Below are 19,136 nucleotides of genomic sequence, written 5' to 3'. Positions count from 1 at the left end.
GCCAACAGATACATGAGAAAATGCTCTCGATCATTAGCCATTAGAGAAATGCAAATTAAAACTACGATGAGATTCCATCTCACACCAGCAAGGCTGGCATTAATCCAAAAAACACAAAATAATAAATGTTGGAGAGGCTGCGGAGAGATTGGAACTCTCATACACTGCTGGTGGGAATGTAAAATGGTACAACCACTTTGGAAATCTATCTGGCGTTATCTTAAACAGTTAGAAATAGAACTACCATACAACCCAGAAATCCCACTCCTCGGAATATACCCTAGAGATACAAGAGCCTTCATACAAACAGATATATGCACACCCATGTTTATTGCAGCTCTGTTTACAATAGCAAAAAGTTGGAAGCAACCAAGGTGTCCATCAACGGATGAATGGGTAAATAAATTGTGGTATATTCACACAATGGAATACTACGCATCGATAAAGAACAGTGACGAATCTCTGAAACATTTCATAACATGGAGGAACCTGGAAGGCATTATGCTGAGCAAAATGAGTCAGAGGCAAAAGGACAAATACTGTATAAGACCACTATTATAAGATCTTGAGAAATAGTAAACCTGAGAAGAACACATACTTTTGTGGTTACGAGGGGGGGAGGGAGGGAGGGTGGGAGAGGGTTTTTTTATTGATTAATCAGTAGATAAGAACTGCTTTAGGTGAAGGGAAAGACAACACTCAATACATGGAAGGTCAGCTCAATTGGACTGGACCAAAAGCAAAGAAGTTTCCGGGATAAAATGAATGCTTCAAAGCTCAGCGGAGCAAGCGCGGGGGTCTGGGGAACATGGTTTGCGGGGACTTCTAAGTCAATTGGCAAAATAATTCTATTATGAAATCATTCTGCATCCCACTTTGAAATGTGGCGTCTGGGGTCTTAAATGCTAACAAGCAGCCATCTAAGATGCAGCAATTGGTCTCAACCCACCTGGAGCAAAGGAAAATGAAGAACACCAAGCCCACATGACAACTAAGAGCCCAAGAGACAGAAAGGGCCACATGAACAAGAGACCTACATCATCCTGAGACCAGAAGAACTAGTTGGTGCCCGGCCACAATCGATGACTGCCCTGACAGGGAGCTCAGCAGAGGACCCCTGAGGGAGCAGGAGAGCAGTGGGATGCAGACCCCAAATTCTCATAAGAAGACCAAACTTAATGGTCTGACTGAGACTGGAGGAATCCCGGCGGCCATGCTCTCCAGACCTTCTGTTGACACAGGACAGGAACCATCCCTGAAGACAACTCATCAGACATGAAAGGGACTGGTCAGCGGGTGGGAGAGAGACGCTGATGAAGAGTGAGCTAATTATATCAGGTGTACACTTGAGATTGTGTTGGCAACTCTTGTCTGGAGGGGGGATGGGAGGATAGAGAGAGAGGGAAGCCGGCAAAATTGTCAAGAAAGGAGAGACTGAAAGGGCTGACTCAAGACGGGGAGAGTAAGTGGGAGTAGGGAGTGAGATGTATGTAAACTTATATGTGACAGACTGATTGGATTTGTAAACGTTCACTTGAAGTTTAATAAAAGTTATTATAAAAAAAAATAAATAAATAAATAAATGGACCTTGGAATCTAAAAAAAAAAAAAAAAGAATGGTGATAAAATGAAAGTTAAAATCAATCAAAAAGAAAAAAAAAAAACAGGTTGAATACAGAGGAAAAAAGATGAAAGTAGATTTTTTATCAGAAACAACGCAAGTGAGAAGTCAGTGAAGCAAAGTCAACTTAGAATTATATAACCACTGGAAATACTTTTCAAAAACCAAAAAATAAAGGTAGAATAAAAACTATCAGAAATACAAAACTTCTAAATAGTAATTAGCAGCTGACCTGCAGAACAAAGAATATTAAAAGTAATTTAAGCAGAAGGAAAATAATACTAAAGCAAAATGTAGGCTTACACAAAGGGATGAAGAAAAACCGGTAATGGTAACTATGTATGTAAAAATCTAAGATATTGTCCTATTATTGAAATAACTTCAACATATAATTATTTAAATATAAATAATAACAATCCAGTATGAGTTGTGTTCTATATATAGGTGTATATATGTATGTGTATATATTTGTATTTTATACATAAATGGAAACCCTGGTAGTGTAGTGGTCAGCAGTGTGAATCTACTAGGCACTCTGTGGAAACACTGTGGGGCAGTTCTGTTCTGTCCTATAGGGTCACTATGAGTTGGAACTGCGATGGCAATGAGGTTATATATATATATATATATGTGTGTGCGTGTGTATATATATGTGTATACACACACACACAATAAATAGCACAATGATTTGAATAAGAAAAATGAAAATATACTATACTGAGATTCTTTTGGTATACATGAAATGGTATAATATCGCTTTAAAGTAGTTGGTAATAAGTGAAGTATGTGTACTATAAACTTTAATCATTCTGACTCATAGCGACACTATAGGACAGAGTAGAACTGCCCTACAGGGTTTCCAAGGAGTGCCTGGTAGATTCGAACTGCTGACCTTTTGGTTGGCAGCCATGGCTCTTAACCACTATGCCCCCAGGGTTTCCATAAACCGTAAAATACGCCAAAATAACTAAACAAATATATTTAACTAATAAGCCAACAAAATAGATAAAATATAATAATAAAAATATTCTAATAATTCAAAATAAGGCAGAAAAAAACAAAATGGAAGAAAAGAAAGGACAGGAGAAACAGAAAATAAATAGGAAGATAATAAATAAGGCTTAAGCATAAAAAAAAATCATATCATTAATCACAACAAATATAAATACTCCAAATATCCTTAATAAAAGGCATAGATTGTCAGATTAGGTAGCAAAGAAAGACCCAGTTATATCCCGCCTACAAGAAATGCATGTTCAATATAAAGAGTCAAGTAGATTAAAAGAAAAGAAAAGGATGCAAAAAATATACAGTGGTAAAAATAATCAAAAGAAATCTGAAGTGGCTATATTAATATAAACACAAAGTATATTTTAAACAAAGAATTTTACCAGGGATTAAGAACATCATTTCATATTTACAAAGGGATTTATTCATTATGAAGACATAACAACCTTAAACTGTTTTATACCTAATAACAGAGACTCAAAGTACTTGAAGCAAAAATGAATAGAAATGTAAGGAGAAATGCATACAACTGCAATTATAATTAGAAATTCCAAAGCCTTCCTCTAAATAATTGGCAGAACATGTTGAGTAAATCTGAGTGACAATAAAGAGGAGTTGACCTGATTAATATTTATAGAACACTCCACTCATAAAAAGCAGAATTCAGTTTTTTTCCAAGGGCGCAGAAAACGCTTAGAAAGATTCTCCATACGATGTATCATTAAAAAATTTTAAAATATTTTAAATTATTCACTTCATACAAATTATATTTCCTGGATACTAGAGAATTAGGAATGAATAACAAAAAGTTCACTGGAAGGCCCTCGCATGCTTATAAATAATATAATACAGTTTTTAAAAACCCATAGGTCAAAGAAGTCACAGAAAATTTACATAGAACATTAAATTGAGTAAAAGTGAAAACAAAAGATAAGAAAATTTGTGGGATACCACTAAAGCAGTGTGGAGGGGAGAATTCAAAGCACTAAATACCTATTTTAGCATGGAGAAAAGTTCTCAAATCAATGACAGCTTCTATTTGAAGACACTGGAAAAAGAAAAATTAAAGCCAAAATAAACAGAAGAAAAGAAATAATAAGTATAAAAGATCAGAGTGGAAATCAATGAATTTGATGAAAACAACAATAATACAAAAAAACAAGGAAACCTAAATTTGTCTTTGAGAGGATCAATAAAATTAATAAACTTACACTCAGCTTGCTTATAAAAAAAGGGACCATCACTATCTATTGATAATAATGATAGTATAATGATTCCAGTTATAGTAAGATTCTAACGATACTAATAGTAAAACATGTGTACTATAAACCCCAAGGATAAGAAAATAATATACCAAATTCTATGACAACAAATTTGGCAACTTAAATAAAATGAAAAATTCCTCCTCAAAAGATGTAAACTATGAAAGCTCATGCAGGTAGATATGGAGAGCCTGAATAACAACACATCTGTTAAATTGAATTTATGGGGGGCGAGGGGAAGACACCTTGCAATAATAAAAACTTCAGGCCCAGAAGGCTTCACTGTTGTTTTATCAAACATTACGGAAAGAATAATACCAATTCTACATAAACTCTTCCAAAACATTGACAAGAATACTTACCAACTATTTTTATGATGCCAGAGATGTGCTGATAACAAAAGCAAGTCCACAGGAAACACTTAGAAACACTTTCATGATGAAAAGAAAACTAGGATCAGAATGAAATTTTGTCCTCTTGATTAAGAATGTCAATGAAAAACCTACAACCAACATCTTACTTAATGGTGAAAGACTAAATGTGTTCCATCCATGGTCAAGAATTGTGCTCTAACCACTTCTATTCAGCACTATTGTTGTTGTTGTTAGGTGCTGTTGAGTAGGTTCTGACTCATAGTGACCCTATGCAAGACAGAACGAAACACTGCCTGGTCCTGAGCCATCCCTACAATCGTTGTTACGCTTGAGTTCATTGTTGCAGCCGCTGTGTCAATCCACCTCGTTGAAGGTCTTCCTCTTTTCGCTGACCCTGTACTCTGCCAAGCATGATGTCCTTCTCCAGGGACTGATCCCTCCTGACAACATGTCCAGAGTATGTATGAAGCAATCTCGCCATCCTTGCTTCTAAGGAGCATTCTGGTTGTACTTCTAAGACAGATTTGTTTGTTCTTTTGGCAGTCCATGGTATATTCAATATTCTTCGCCAACACCACAAAGGCATCAATTCTTCTTCAGTCTTCCTTATTCATTGTCCAGCTTTCAGATGCATATGATGTGATTGAAAATACCATGGCTTAGGACAGGTGCACCTTAGTCTTCAAGGTGACATCTTTGCTCTTCAACACTTTAAAGACGTCTTTTGCAGCAGATTTACCCAATGCAATGCGTCTTCTGATTTCTTGACTGCTGCTTCCATGGCTGTTGATTGTGGATCCAAGTAAAATGAAATCCTTGACAACTTCAATCTTTTCTCCGTTTATCATGATGTTGCTCATTGGTCCAGTTGTGAGGATTTTTGTTTTCCTTATGTTGAGGTACAATCCAAACTGAAGGCTGCACTATACTGGAATTAATTTCCAGTGTAATAAGATAAGAAAAATAAATAATAATGGCATCAAGACTGGAATAGAAGTAAAACACTCTTTACTTATAGGCAATACGATCATCAATATAGAAAATATGATGGAAACTACAAAATTGGAATTCATTGCGACTTATGCATAAGTCTAACAAGAATCAAAAATAGAAGAACAATACAATGAGAAGTTTAAGTTTAAAAAAGTACCATTTAAAATAGCATAAAAATATGAAATATTTGGGGATAAATCTGACAAAAGATATAAAAGAGCTGTACACTAAAAACCACAAAACATTGCTGTGGAAATTTAAAGAAAACCTAATAAACGAAAATAATATATACCTTGCTCGTATGTCAGCATTTTCAATATTCATTATTGTTAAGAGGTTCATTCTCTCCAATCTGAATCATACATATAATAAAATCCTCCACTGAAGTCTTAAACCTCTCAAAGTCATCCATGAGGGCTGGAATCAGCTTCTTCCAAAATCCTGTTAATGTTGATATTTCAGCCTCTTCCCATGAATCACGGATGTTCTTAATGGCATCTAGAATGGCGAATCCTTTCCAGAAGATTTTCAATTTACTTTGCTCAGATCTATTAGAGGAATCACTACCTATGACAGCCATGTTGTTCTTGTTCTTAGGTGCCGTCAGGTCAGTTCTGACTCGTAGTGACCCTATGCACAACAGAATAAAACACTACCAGGTCCTGTGCCATCCTCACAATTGTTGCTATGCTTGAGCCCATTGTTGCAGCCACTGTGTCAATCCATCTCATTGAAGGTCTTCTTCTTTTTTGCTGACCCTCTACTTTATCAAGCATGATGTCCTTCTCCAGAAACTGATCCCTCCTGATGTCCAAAGTATGTGAGACACAGTCTCACCACCCTTGCTTCTAAGGAGCATTCTGGTTGTACTTCTTCCAAGACAGATTCGTTTGTTCTTTTGGTAGTCCATGGTATATTCAATATCCTTTGCCAACACCACAATTCAAAGGCATCAATTCTTCAGTCTTCCTTATTCATTGTCCAGTTTTCACATGCTATGAGGCAGTTGAAAACACCATGGCTTGGGTCAGGTGCACCTTAGTCCTCAAGGTGACATCTTTGTTTTTCAACACTTTAAAGAGGTCTTTTGTAGCAGATTTGCCCAATGTAATGCATTTTTGATTTCTTGACTGTTACTTCCATGAGCGTTGATTGTAGCCACAGCCTTACAATATGTATTTCTTAAACTTGAAAGTCAAAATTACTCCTTGATTTATTGGCTGCAGAATGGATGTTGTGTTAGCAGGCGTGAAAACAACACTAATCTCCTTATACATCTCCATCAGAGCTCTTGGGTGACCAGGAGCATTGTCAATGAGCAGTAATATTTTGAAAGGAATCTTTTTTTCTGAGCAGTAATTCTCAACAGTGGGCTTAAAATATTCAATAATCCATGTTGTAAACAGGTGTGCTGTCATCCAGGCTTTGTTGTTTCATTTATGAAGCATAAGCAGAGTAGATTTAGCATAATTCTTAAGGGCCCTAGGATTTTCTGAATGGTAAGTGAGCCTTGGCTTCAACTTAAAGTCACCAGCTGCATTAACCCCTAACGAGACAGTCGCTCTGTCCTCTGAAGCTTTGAAGCCAGGCATTAATTTCTCCTCTGTAGCTACGGAAGTCCCAGATGGCCTCTTTTTCTAATATAAGGCTGTTCCATCTACACTGAAAATCTGCTGTTTAGTGTAGCCACCTTCATCAATGATCTTTGCTAGATCTCCTGGATAGCTTGTTGCACCTTCTACATCAGTACTTGCTGCTCCACCTTGCACTTTCATGTTATGGAGATGGCTTATTTCCTTAAGGCTCATAAAACAAATCTCCCTCTGCTAGCTTCAGACTTTTCTTCTGCAGCTTTCTCACCTCTCTCAACCTTCATAAATTGAAGAGACTTAGCGTCTTGCTCTGGATTAGGCTTTGGCTTAAGGGAATGTTGTGGCTGGTTTGATTGTCTATTCAGTCCTCTAAAACTTTATATCAGCAATAAGGCTGCTTTGCTTTCTTAGCATTCATGTGTTCACTGGAGTAGCACTTTTAATTTCCTTCAAGAACTTTTCCTTTGCATTCTAGGTAACCATTTGGTGCAAGAGGTCTAGCTTTCTGTGTATCTCAGCTTTCCACATTCCTTCCTCACTAAGCTTAATTATTTCTAGCTTTTGATTTAAAGTGAGAAGTATGACTCTTCCTTTCACTTGAAACTTTAGAGGCCATTGTTGGGTTATTAACTGGCGTAATTTCAATATTGTCTTCTCTCCAAGAATAGGAGGCCTGAGGAGAGGGAGAGAAATGGGGGGGATGGCTGATTGGTGGAGCAGTCAGAATGCACACATTTATCAATTAGCTTTGCTATCTTATATGGACACAGTTGAAGGCGCCCCAAAACAATTACAATAGTGACATCAAGCATCGCTAATCACAGATCACAATAACAGATATAATAATAACAAAGTAGAAAATATTGGAAGAATTACCAAAATGTAACAGAGACAGGAAGTGAACACGTCCTGTTGGAAAAATGGCACCGATAGGCTTGCACTATGCAGAGTTACCACACACCTTCAATTTGTAAAAAACCTAATATTTGCACAGAGCAACAAAAAGCAAAAGAAAATGAGGCATGCCAATAGAGAAAACTGATTTTCAACAAAGATGTAGATGGAGTGGAGAAAAGCTAACCTTTCCAACAACTGGAGCTGCGACAATTGGATACCAAATGCAAAAAAATAAAAAAAGCTCTGCACATCACACTATTCACTATAAATATATAAAATCAATCATAGACCTTAATGTAAAATCAAAACCAACAAAAATTATAGAATAAATATAGGAGAACATTGGTGACCTTGAGTTACACAAAGATGTCTTAGATATTACACTAAAAGCACAATACATAAAATAAAAAATGCTAAATTTGACTTCATCAGATTAAAAACTTCCTATCTTCAAAAGGCATTGTTAAGAGAGTGAAATTAGGAGTCACAGTTGGGAAGAAAATATTTGCAAATAAAATGCTAACAAAAGACATCTATCCAGAATATATAAAAAATCCTTAAGGCACAATAATCAGGACAAAAAAAAAATTTTTAAAAGTGGGCAAAATATTTTATATTTTATTGGACACTTTACCAAAGAAGACAAAGAAATAGCACATGAGCTCAGGAAAAGTTGCTCAACTTGATCAATCATAAATGGTTAATGAAAAGTATAAACACAGTGAGACACCATTAATACCCACATTAGAATTGCTAAATTGAAAAAAAAGGACTGACCATACCACATGTTGGTGGGAATGTGGAGGAACTGAAACTCTCATAAGCTGACGCTGGGTGTGTGAAATGGTACAACCACATGGGAAAACAGTTTGGCAGTTTATTAAAAATGCCTAAAAAGCATTTAGCTATGATATGACACAGTCATTCTTGTTTTAGATTTCACCCAAGAGAAATAAAAATGTTTTCATATAAAGGTATTGTACATGAATTTTCATAGCAGCTTACTTATAATAGCCAAAAAGTTGTAACAATTCAAACACCCATTAAAAAGTGAATGGCTAAACAAACTGTGGTATTTCTATCTATGCAATGTATTCAACAATAAAAAGGAATAAACTATTGATACATGCTACAGCATGAATTCCTCTCAAAATAATTTTGTTGAGTGAAAGAAGCCAGACAAAAAAATGTGTGACTTTATTTATTTAAAAATCTGGAAGAGACAAACTAGTCTATAGTGTCAGAAAGCAGATCAGTGTTTGCCTGAGGACAGAATTGGGGGTTTCATGGAGGAGCCAGAGAGAGGACATAGGCACAGAAGGAAGCTTTTGAGAAGTGACAGACATGTTTAGTATCATACTTGTTATGGTTTCACGGGTATATACATATGTCAAAACTTATCAACTTGTCAAAACTTTGTACACTTTAAATATGTGCGTATTATTATATGGCACTTATTCCACAAAAATAGTTAAAATACATTATTTCAAATTATTTTTATTAAATATTTAATCAAATTATCACTACGTCTTCTAACACTGTTTTGAGATCATTACCACAAACAATTTCAAATTCATAAATTCTCTGTACATTGTTGTTGTATACCAACAAGTCAATTCCGACTCATAGCCACTCTGTAGGACAGAGTAGAACTGCCCCATAGGGTTTCCAAGGTTGTGTGTCTTTACAGAAGCAGACTGCTACATCTTTGTCCTGTGGAGCGGCTGGTAGGTTCAAACTGCTAATGTTTCGGTTAGCAGCTGAGCTCTTAACCACTGTACCACCAGGGCTCCTTCTCTGTACATGCATAGTACAATTATACAAGACAAAGAAGCTTATCATTTTGGGTTCCACAACCCTGAATAAAAAAAACTTCTAGGACTTTTAAACTAAAAATTTTAAGGTACCTGAGGTATAGATAAAGTAGGTATAGCAAAGCCAGAGTTGTCCCTTTTATAGATGGATACCTAAATTAGAAATCACATGTTCTAATGTAAATTTCAGAGATAATATAGAAGCAAGTGATATGTATGTACGTTTGTATGTATTTATTTTAATGAAACTTGTTTTTTTAAAGGCACTTGCTTAGGTGTTAGAGAGGTTGTATGATTTCACAACTATTTCTCTGCAGTTAGATGATCTGAAGGAAATTTTGTTTATTACTATTAAAATAAGGAAAGAGAGCAGTGGTGGTTTTGTGGTAGACTTCTCACCTTCCATGCAGGAGACCCACATTTAATTCCTGGCCAATGTACCTTAAGCACAGCCACCACTCATCTGTAGATGGAGGTTTGTGTGTTGCTGTGATGCTGAACTGGTTGTGTGGAGCTTCCAGACTAAGACAGACTAGGAAGAAAGGCCGGGTGATCTACTTCTGAAAATCAGCCAGTAAAAACCCTATGGATCATAACATTGCAAACTCATTGTGCATGGGGTTGCCATCAGTTGGGGCCTTATCCAATAACAACAAAATAAGGAAACGGCATTAAATTCTGAATATTGGAGTTTTGTTTAAGCACCAGATATAAAATGACCTTAAAAACTTCGAAGTATCTTATTGGGGTCCTCAGATGCAGACACTGAGACAAGTATTGGAGGCAATTCCAGAACGTATCAGTGAGATGGTGAAGAAAGAAGACAGGAAAGAGAAGAAATCAAATATAAGGTGCATTAATATTGAAGATATCAATTTTCATAACTAGGGCTCTGTCCCACTGAGAACATCTGGGACATTATATATAACATACCCATCCTGAGGTGGGAATTCTCCCACTTGAAGGGTTAGGAAGTTGGGGCGTTTATTTGCCAACTCTCATCATCCCCAGCACTTTCATATACTCCTTATGAGAGACTGAGGACACCTCTGCTGTCAGGAAAAGTCCTCAGACAGAAAGTTACCCACCTAAGGTTGAGTCAAGGGGATATGGGTCAGGCATCAACAGGACAGTTTCTCCTTTTGACAGGAAGTAAAGTCATATTCTATATTCCTGAGAGTTTACTAAATTTTATTCATATAAATGCAGATTCATGAAGAAGATTAAAAATGAAAGTAAGATATAACAGAAGCAATGCTTCTAATTTAACATTAAGATGGTTTAGATCAAGTCATGATGAGCAACTCAACCCGTCAGGATTTTGGAACTATAAGTTCTAAAGTACCTGAGATGTGGATGTTATAAGCAGAGACAACCAGAGTTATCCAGCTAGGCTTAAGGGAGCTCTGACATGAAATTACATGCATTTGCAGGAATAATGCTATAAAACTTTATACAATGGTAAAAGCAGCATATGAAAGAATTTTATTAGTCCAGGTTTGCAAATCACATGGAATAGACTTTCAAGGGTTACGTCACATAAAGGGGAACCATTATGAACTAAATGAAAAAAAGAGAACCCAAGAAAGGAAAAACATTTTTCTCAGCAAGAAAACTCAGTCAGCATACTTTTGTCGTTTAGGAAGCTACAGTAGCTCTGGACCACCAATACCAGCCTTAGTGACATAGGCACTGGTCTTTCCCTCGACAGAGAACATCTGATAAGCCATACTCTAGGGACGCCACAACGCAGTAACTCGGTTTCTCTCCATTTCTACATTTCATCATCTATGCAAAACTTTTTTTATTCTACTTTCTCCTGTTGTGATTCCCTCTTTCTCTCTCTGCTGCTTGTTTTCAAACCCCCAGATATACTAACTAATTGGATCAGTTGGTCACCATCCAGTTAGAAGAACCATTGTTGGGCAAAGACCTTGTGCTAAGCCAGTTTAGCAATGCTTGGCTTTGCTAGGGTGCAGGCTCCCAGTCCCATATGTCGTCATCATTGTAGCCCAGACAGATGGCACAAAGCCTGAACAGTGTGGACAGGATCTGTTTCTGGAAACTTTCTTCAGAAGTGCAACTGTGTGTGCCAGGCAGTGGTTCATTCAATTTACTTTAGGTCCTAGGAAAGTAAGAACCAATGGTTAGGTTTCCAAAACACTTCTCTAAAAGGCTAAATATGGTTCCTGTGATGGAGTAATGGGTTAATCCATGAAACTATTAGATAATGTGAATCTATGTTAGTCATTCAGTTAAGAGAGAAAGATTTTGAGCAGGTATGACACAAGGTAGGGCAGCTTTGATAGTGATATGAGGAAATAGATGAGAAGATAACACAGGAGCCAAAGGGATAAACCCAAGCAGGGAAAACAATGAGTATGCCTGAAAAACAATTCGTATGTATTCACAATTTTGCTTAAGGCAAGCCCTAAGAATTAGTCATCTAGATCCCTCTTTTTTTTTTTTTTTCAATATTCAGGACATGGCTTTCATTCTTTAAAAATTAAAATAAAGAGGCAATATTAGTAAAAACCATCCCCTCATGCAAATCAATATATTTTTTAAGTAAGCATTTTCTAAAGTATGCTGGATTTACTTTGGGTTTATACATGAAAAACAGAAGAGGTTTTGTTGACATCATCAGTAGTTCAAGTGAATTAATGTAACTGCAAAAGAATCATGCATCAACCCCTCACAATAAATACATTTTAAACACCTTGGATTGCCACGCATCTATGACTAAGTTGCATAACTAAGTTTCAAATAGAAGCCACGCCAAAAGCATTTTTTTTTTTTTTAAGATATGGCTTCAGCTGCAATGTGACTCTAATTTAAGGGAATCTTTAATTATTAATATTTCTGGGAAATGTATAAACTCCCTTCCCTTTTGCCCTCGATAACGACAGCTCCTACAGGCAATATATTTCCTAATACTCTTATTACTTTATCTGTTCGCAGTTTGTTAAAAAATCTGACAGTGCCAGAGCTGGTAATGAAGTCTGTTGGTGAACCAAAATGCTGTGCATCTTATTGACATAGAGCATAGATGGCATCATAATTGGCTTTAGATGAGTGCCAAAGAGTGAAGAGATTTCACATACGATAGTTTTTGCACACCAGATCTGAAAGCTGAAAGGAAATACAAATATTATGTGTGTGTGTTACCTCCTCTCTCCCTGGCCTGTGCCAGAGTCTGTGGGTAGCAAAAGGAAGAATAAGTGTGGTTCTTGAATTTTAAGAGCTTACAGCATAAGAAATTTAAATATCTTTCAATAACCATTCAAGATTCCTAACAATTACATACTTGCCCTTAATGAATATAAGCCATGTAGATGATAATTGCATTAATTCTCTGTTTATGATTATTTTACATCAAGGAAAGTTAAACTGAGAATCTTACTGAACGTGTTTAAGTTTAGGTTAAGTTTACATGTAAAAAAACCACTGCCATGAAATTGATTCCAACTCAGAGAGACCCTATAGGACAGAGCAGAACTGCCCAATAGTGTTTCCAAGGAGTGGCTGGCAGATTGAAACTGCCAACCTTTTGGTTACTAGCCAAGCTCTTAACCACTGCACCGCCAGGGCTATAGAGTATATTTTTATATTTTGGTTTTAAACACATTGAATTAGAAGTAATTTTATATTTTTCAGAATACAAATAAGAATATTTACACTTCAAAGTGTTACTACCCTTCGTCCAATTATAATGAATTAAGTGAATTAATAAGAATTAAACTCACTAGTTCTGATGGAGACTGACTCACGACCACCAGACCTAGCTATGATGGACAAAAGCAATGTACGGCAAATGGACAGGCAAAGAAGGCTATGATAGAATTTTTAATAAAGCCTTCACAAGAGGTAGGGATTAAAAAAAAAAAAATAGAGGTAGGGATAGCCTTGTGCAAATCTTGTTTATTTGGATGATGCTCCAAGAAGGCACAACTCTTCAGTGATAGTCACTTGTAAAAACAAATTACTGGAATGGAGAGCCCTACGGTCATCATGTCATAGACCAAAAGCGACCACTAACATGCTGTTCCTTTCCAGGCATACCAATTCTGAGGGAGCATGTCTGGATCATGAGCACCTTTCTCCAGAGGAGGGAGTGTCACTTGCTTCTTTTCACCCTCCGCCATTCTCCCCATTTTACCTACTACACCTCTTTCTTCCCTTTTTTTTAATGCCATCGTGGCACAATGGTTAACAGCTCGGCTGCTAATGAAAAGGTCGAGTTCAAATCCACCAGTCACTCCTTGGGAGTCCTATTGTGCAGTTCTACTCTGTCCTATAGGTAGCTATGTGTCGGAATAGACTCAAAGCAACAGGTTTTATTGAGTGCTCAGAGCCCTGGTGGAACCATGGTAAAGAGCTCAGGCTGCTAACCAAAAGGTTGGCAGTTTAAATCCACCAGCTCCTCCTTGGAAACCGTACAGGGCAATTCTACTCTGCCCTATAGGATCCCTATGAGTTGGAAACGGCTTGATAGCAACGGCTTTGGTTTTTTTTTATTGAGTGCTCAAGTTGATCTGTGGTGCATGGGGAAGTGGGAGAGAGGGTAAGTAAGTGGTAGAAATGTTTATCTACTGTTTCATCCTGATTTGTTCAGTTGTTCTCAATCAGTGTCATTTATGTATGAGGGGAGTTTTAGCTATCACTGGTTTTCAGTGCCTAGAGGCCTGCATTATGTGTAAGAGCCATGCAGACGAAGAATTTTTCCACTGAAAGTACAAATAGAGCCCCTGTTTTTAGGAGTCTGTAGGAAGAGACATTACTTCAAGTTTGATAGACATTTTGGGAAGTATATTTACTTAATATCCACAGTCACAAGACCCAAGCTAGTCTGTACTTTGTGCCTTTGAGAGTTCTGGTAAACATAATGTAAATGGAAAAAAAAATTATGTGAAACTCGATATAAGATTACCATATCTTCTCACTGTTATCCCAACCCCAACAAATTATCATCATACAAATTATTCAGTAAAAATATTTGCAAAGATTTTTATTGCATCTAATCAAGAGCTAAACTCCAAGGAAATGGCTATAAGTATTATTTACAATCATTAAATCATGATCGAAGATGCTCATTTATATAATTTTAAAGCATGCAAACTCTATGTGTTTACATGTTTCTTGCTTAGGGGAGAGATTGATAGACATATAATCATGGAAATTTATCTAATGTGACATGCAAATCACTCTGAACATTTCAAACAGAGAGAACAGTGTTTTGTGATACTAGTGAAATAATTTTATCCTTCCTTTGTGTACAGTGTATATGTGTTTTCCTGCACGAGGTTAAGAATACAGCTCAGGAATCACACTGAATGAGTTTAAATTCTGGCTCTGCTACTTACTAGTAGAAGGCTCTTGAACAAGTTATTTAGCCCCTCTGTGCCTTAGTTTCCTCATTTTTTGAATTGAAATATGAATAGTACCTCTATAAATATTACATATGGGAATATTTAACACTGGGTCTAAAATATGTATTTTAATTTTTGATTGTTTTTAAATTGAAGAAAAAACTGTACTATGTTATTTGAACCATGTTATTTGAACGAGGTTTCTCATCTATGTTATTCTTCATGTAATTCAAAACAAGAAAGAAAATCCCATTGAGAAAAACACATTAAATGCACAGTATTATTATAAAATACTACACATCAAAGGCGGTATTTGATAGTGTTTTGTTGCCTCCTTGTAGACCACCTTAGAGAATCACTCTTTAATTTTCCTTTGACCACCATGGAAATCACAAAATCCTTATGATGCCCTGTCTTGAGATTTATTCCCAATGACATTGCCTTGGCACTGATAATGTACTGTGTTCTTTAGGTGTTAGAACAGTGTTTCTTCATTGACCAGGAAGACAGAAAACACATACCAATTAAAAAGGTGTACAGTCTAATATATTCTAATTAGAGATGATTACCCACATCAACCAATGGGTATTCATAAATTACCTGCTAACCCTTTCAAGAACAGGAGTGGTGCTATATTGTTGCCATTGATTTTGAAAACCGTACAAAAGACAAGCAGTACGTTAGACCCAGAAATAATATATTTTTGTATTTCTTTTGTTTTTCTTTTCTTTTTTGAACAACCATCCAGTTATTTTTCTTTTAAAAAATTGAATAATCTTTAAAATGAGGATCTGAAAGAATCTTGTCCTACTCTGACAATGATTTCATTTCACAGAAGCAATGGAGGAAAGAATTACCATTAACTAAATTATGACCAGTAGGATACAATTGACAAATAATAGAAAAAAGTAAAATTATGCAGAAAGTAATTTTACATTTGCCTTTGATAAATAAGAAATACACAAACATAGGAATGGTCTATTCTGGGTTGCTACTGGCTAAATTTATCAGACTTTCTCAATTATGATAGCCAATGAAGCCAGGAGCCAATGAAGCCAGGAGCTGCTTCGCCACTATCAAACAAAACCTTAACTGATAGCGCCATGTGTGGCTCAGTTGGGAGCTACTCAGACCAAGCAGAACCCGCCCCTCTTTTCCATTGTCCTCAAAGTGCTGAGTGGGGCTTAAACCAGTCAAACTCAGGTTACTAGCCTACACGCCAAAGAAAAAAATCGAATTTGTCCTATTGCACCTGCATGCCATGATAGTACATAATTTTTGTATGCACTTTCTTGTGAGAGACGGTATGAAACGTTCTGCCTCCCTTTGTTCAGGAGCTTGATTTGAGGTATACTCCTCCTTGCTCCTTGCCTGCATGCTTGTAATAAATGCTCTTCATCCCTCCTCACCTCGGTGTGCACAGAGCAGGACCTGCTTGGGGTAACAATTAGGCAGTTAGAATGGAGACAGAAAGAGAAAAGGTAAAATAGCAATAGGAAGTGAAATGAGTTGGGACATATCTTTTAAGGTATTTTCATGACAATTTTAACTTAAAGTGGCCAAATGGAAACCCTTGGAATTCCTTTCCATTAAGCATATTCCTCTCCCAAACTTCATGAGCAACTGCCATATTGCTCAAGCTAGAAGCCTAAGTCATCATTCTGGGTTTTTTCCTTTTCCTCTCTCCTCACATTTAAGTCATCAGAAAACTGCCAGTTCTGTTTACAAAATACAGCTCATATTCACTCTTTCTTCCCATTTCCACGCTCATATCCCTAACACAAGTAACCATATATTTCACCTAAACAAGCGCCTCTCAAATTTTAATGAATGTATGTACAAATTACCTGAGGATCTTGTTAAAATGTGTATTCAGGTTTAGTAGGTCAGGTGCGGGGTCTCAGATTCATCATTTATTTTAAGCTCCCAGGTGATGCTGATCCTGCTGACCCATGGATCACACTTTAAATGGCGAGATCTAGACTACCCACAAGGCCACGTGACTTGAATTTCAGGAGCATCCATCTGCAACCTATTCTCCACAGGGAAGTTAAAGTGGCTTTAGCTTTTACTGCCTCAGTAAAAATAACTTGTAGCAGCACATTAAATGGGAATCTTACTCTTAATTCATAGTTGAATCTCTAAATCTAAGAATAGGTGGCAAATCTAAGAGCAATAGGTGCTCTCTATAGAGATAAACTAGAAATATCCCTGCAAGATATTAAACCAGTTGCCATCCAGTCAGCTCTGACCCATGGTGACACCAAGTGTGTCAGAGAACTGTACTCCATAGGGTTTTCAAAGATTGATTTTTGGGAAATAGATAGCCATACCTTTCTTCTGGGCACCTCTAAGTGAACTCCAACCCCCAACCTTGTAGTTAGCAGTTGAGCATATTAACAGTTATACCACTGTTATACCAAGGACTCCCACAAGATAGTAAGAGGTGCCCAAATTATATATCCCCACTCATCAATTAACTCTAGTCTATGTAAGAGAAAGCTAGAGATTAACAAGAATTCACAGGAATGTAGTACCTGTCCTGGCTTTTCTCTTTCTGCATGGAGTGGCAGGGGAAGACTCTATTCCCAGGTCACATGAGGGGGGCCTGAAAAATCATTATAGGGATTTAGAGGTGCCTGTGACTCCCAGAAATGTGAGCTAATAAGTGAGTATGAAGACTGCCTTCACACTCTCTTGCTGGAGGCCTTTTTAGCTTCAAAAACTCTGAGGCTCATTTCCATTAGGACAGTGAGAGGACAAAGCAGGGAGAAAATTCCTGGAAAAAGCTGGCATGTGTCCTCTGGAGTTTATAGCATTCATGATTACAGAAAACGATACCCACTTCCTCCTAGAGAAGTCTGAAGGCAGGATGTTTCATCTTGCAACATGTAATACCACCATTTTGTAGGAAAAGAATGGTTTGTTTTCCTGTAAGTCTTGAAAGGCATCTGGGCTTGGGTCATTTCATAAACAGCTCACCTTTCTCTCAACCCTCCTACCTACGTCTACCCCTACTCTAATACCTAGAAGACTGGCAAGCAGTATACTCAAAGGAGGAGGAGGACAGAAAGACCAACGTGGAGCAAGAATGGAACAAACATGGTTCTTGTTTTCTATTGCTGCATTAAAAAAGCACCACAAATTTAACAGCTAAAGCAATACACACTTATTAGCTCACAGTTCCGTGGGTCAGAGTCTGGCATGGCATATCTGGGTCCTCTGGGCAGGGTATAACAGGGCTGAAATCTGTGCCTATAATGCTGAGTTCTCATGGAGGCTCTGGGGGGCGGACAAAAAAAAGCACTTCTATGCCCATTCTTGTTTTTGGCAGAATTCAATCCCTTTTGTTTGTAGAATTAAGGTCTCTGTTTTCTTGGTAGCTGTTGACGAGGGGCTGCTCCCAGGTCCTAGTGGTCATTCTCAAGCCTTTTCATATGACCTTTCTATCTTCAAACCATCAATGGCACATTAATTTCCCCTTCAAACTTCTGATTGCCTCTGCAATCAGCCAGAGAACCCTCTGTGCTTTTAAAGGGCTCATGTATTTAGGTTGAAACCACCAAGATAATCTCCCTGTTTTATGGTCATATGATTTAAGACTTTATTTACATCCGCAAAATCCCTGACAAGCAGCACCTTGGTTAATGTTTTGTTGAATAACCAGGGGCTGAGAGTCATGAGAAGCCATCTTAGAATCTGCCCACTACACTTCCTTTTCCCTGTAGGACCTCAAATAGCCACCAACAGCCAATACTCTGCAGAGAATGAGGGGAAAGGAGGAATCAAGTGTAAGAATGAAGTTTGTACTATCTTATGTTTTTAATACCTGAAAATAAGTCTGAGGTTTTTTGTTTTGTTGTTTTTATTTTGTTTCTAACTCAAAAGAACCAAGGTATCATCAATAGACAAGGGGGAAGAAAGAGTGTTTCCACAGAATATATAATAGTAGTTATTCATGTAATGGCTTTCTCTTGCACCTTGAAAACAATTACTCCTCCCACCTTCAACTGAACCTCATTCCACTGTTCTCCTGACTAACTACTTTGTGTTAACATAGCTTTATATTAATTTCTCAAGGGGCCTTCCGCTCATGAGGTTGCCACTGACTACAACGTTAGCCTCAATCTTGACCCCTAAGCATTCACATGGGATCAACTTCTCAAACATTGTATCTCAGCCTAAGAGATTTTCCAGGCCGTAATT

This window comes from Elephas maximus, chromosome 3 (genome assembly GCF_024166365.1).
Source record: "Elephas maximus indicus isolate mEleMax1 chromosome 3, mEleMax1 primary haplotype, whole genome shotgun sequence".
NCBI classification, from domain to species: domain Eukaryota; kingdom Metazoa; phylum Chordata; class Mammalia; order Proboscidea; family Elephantidae; genus Elephas; species Elephas maximus.
The sequence above is the reverse complement of the archived record's forward strand: the minus strand, read 5'-3'. Positions refer to the sequence as shown.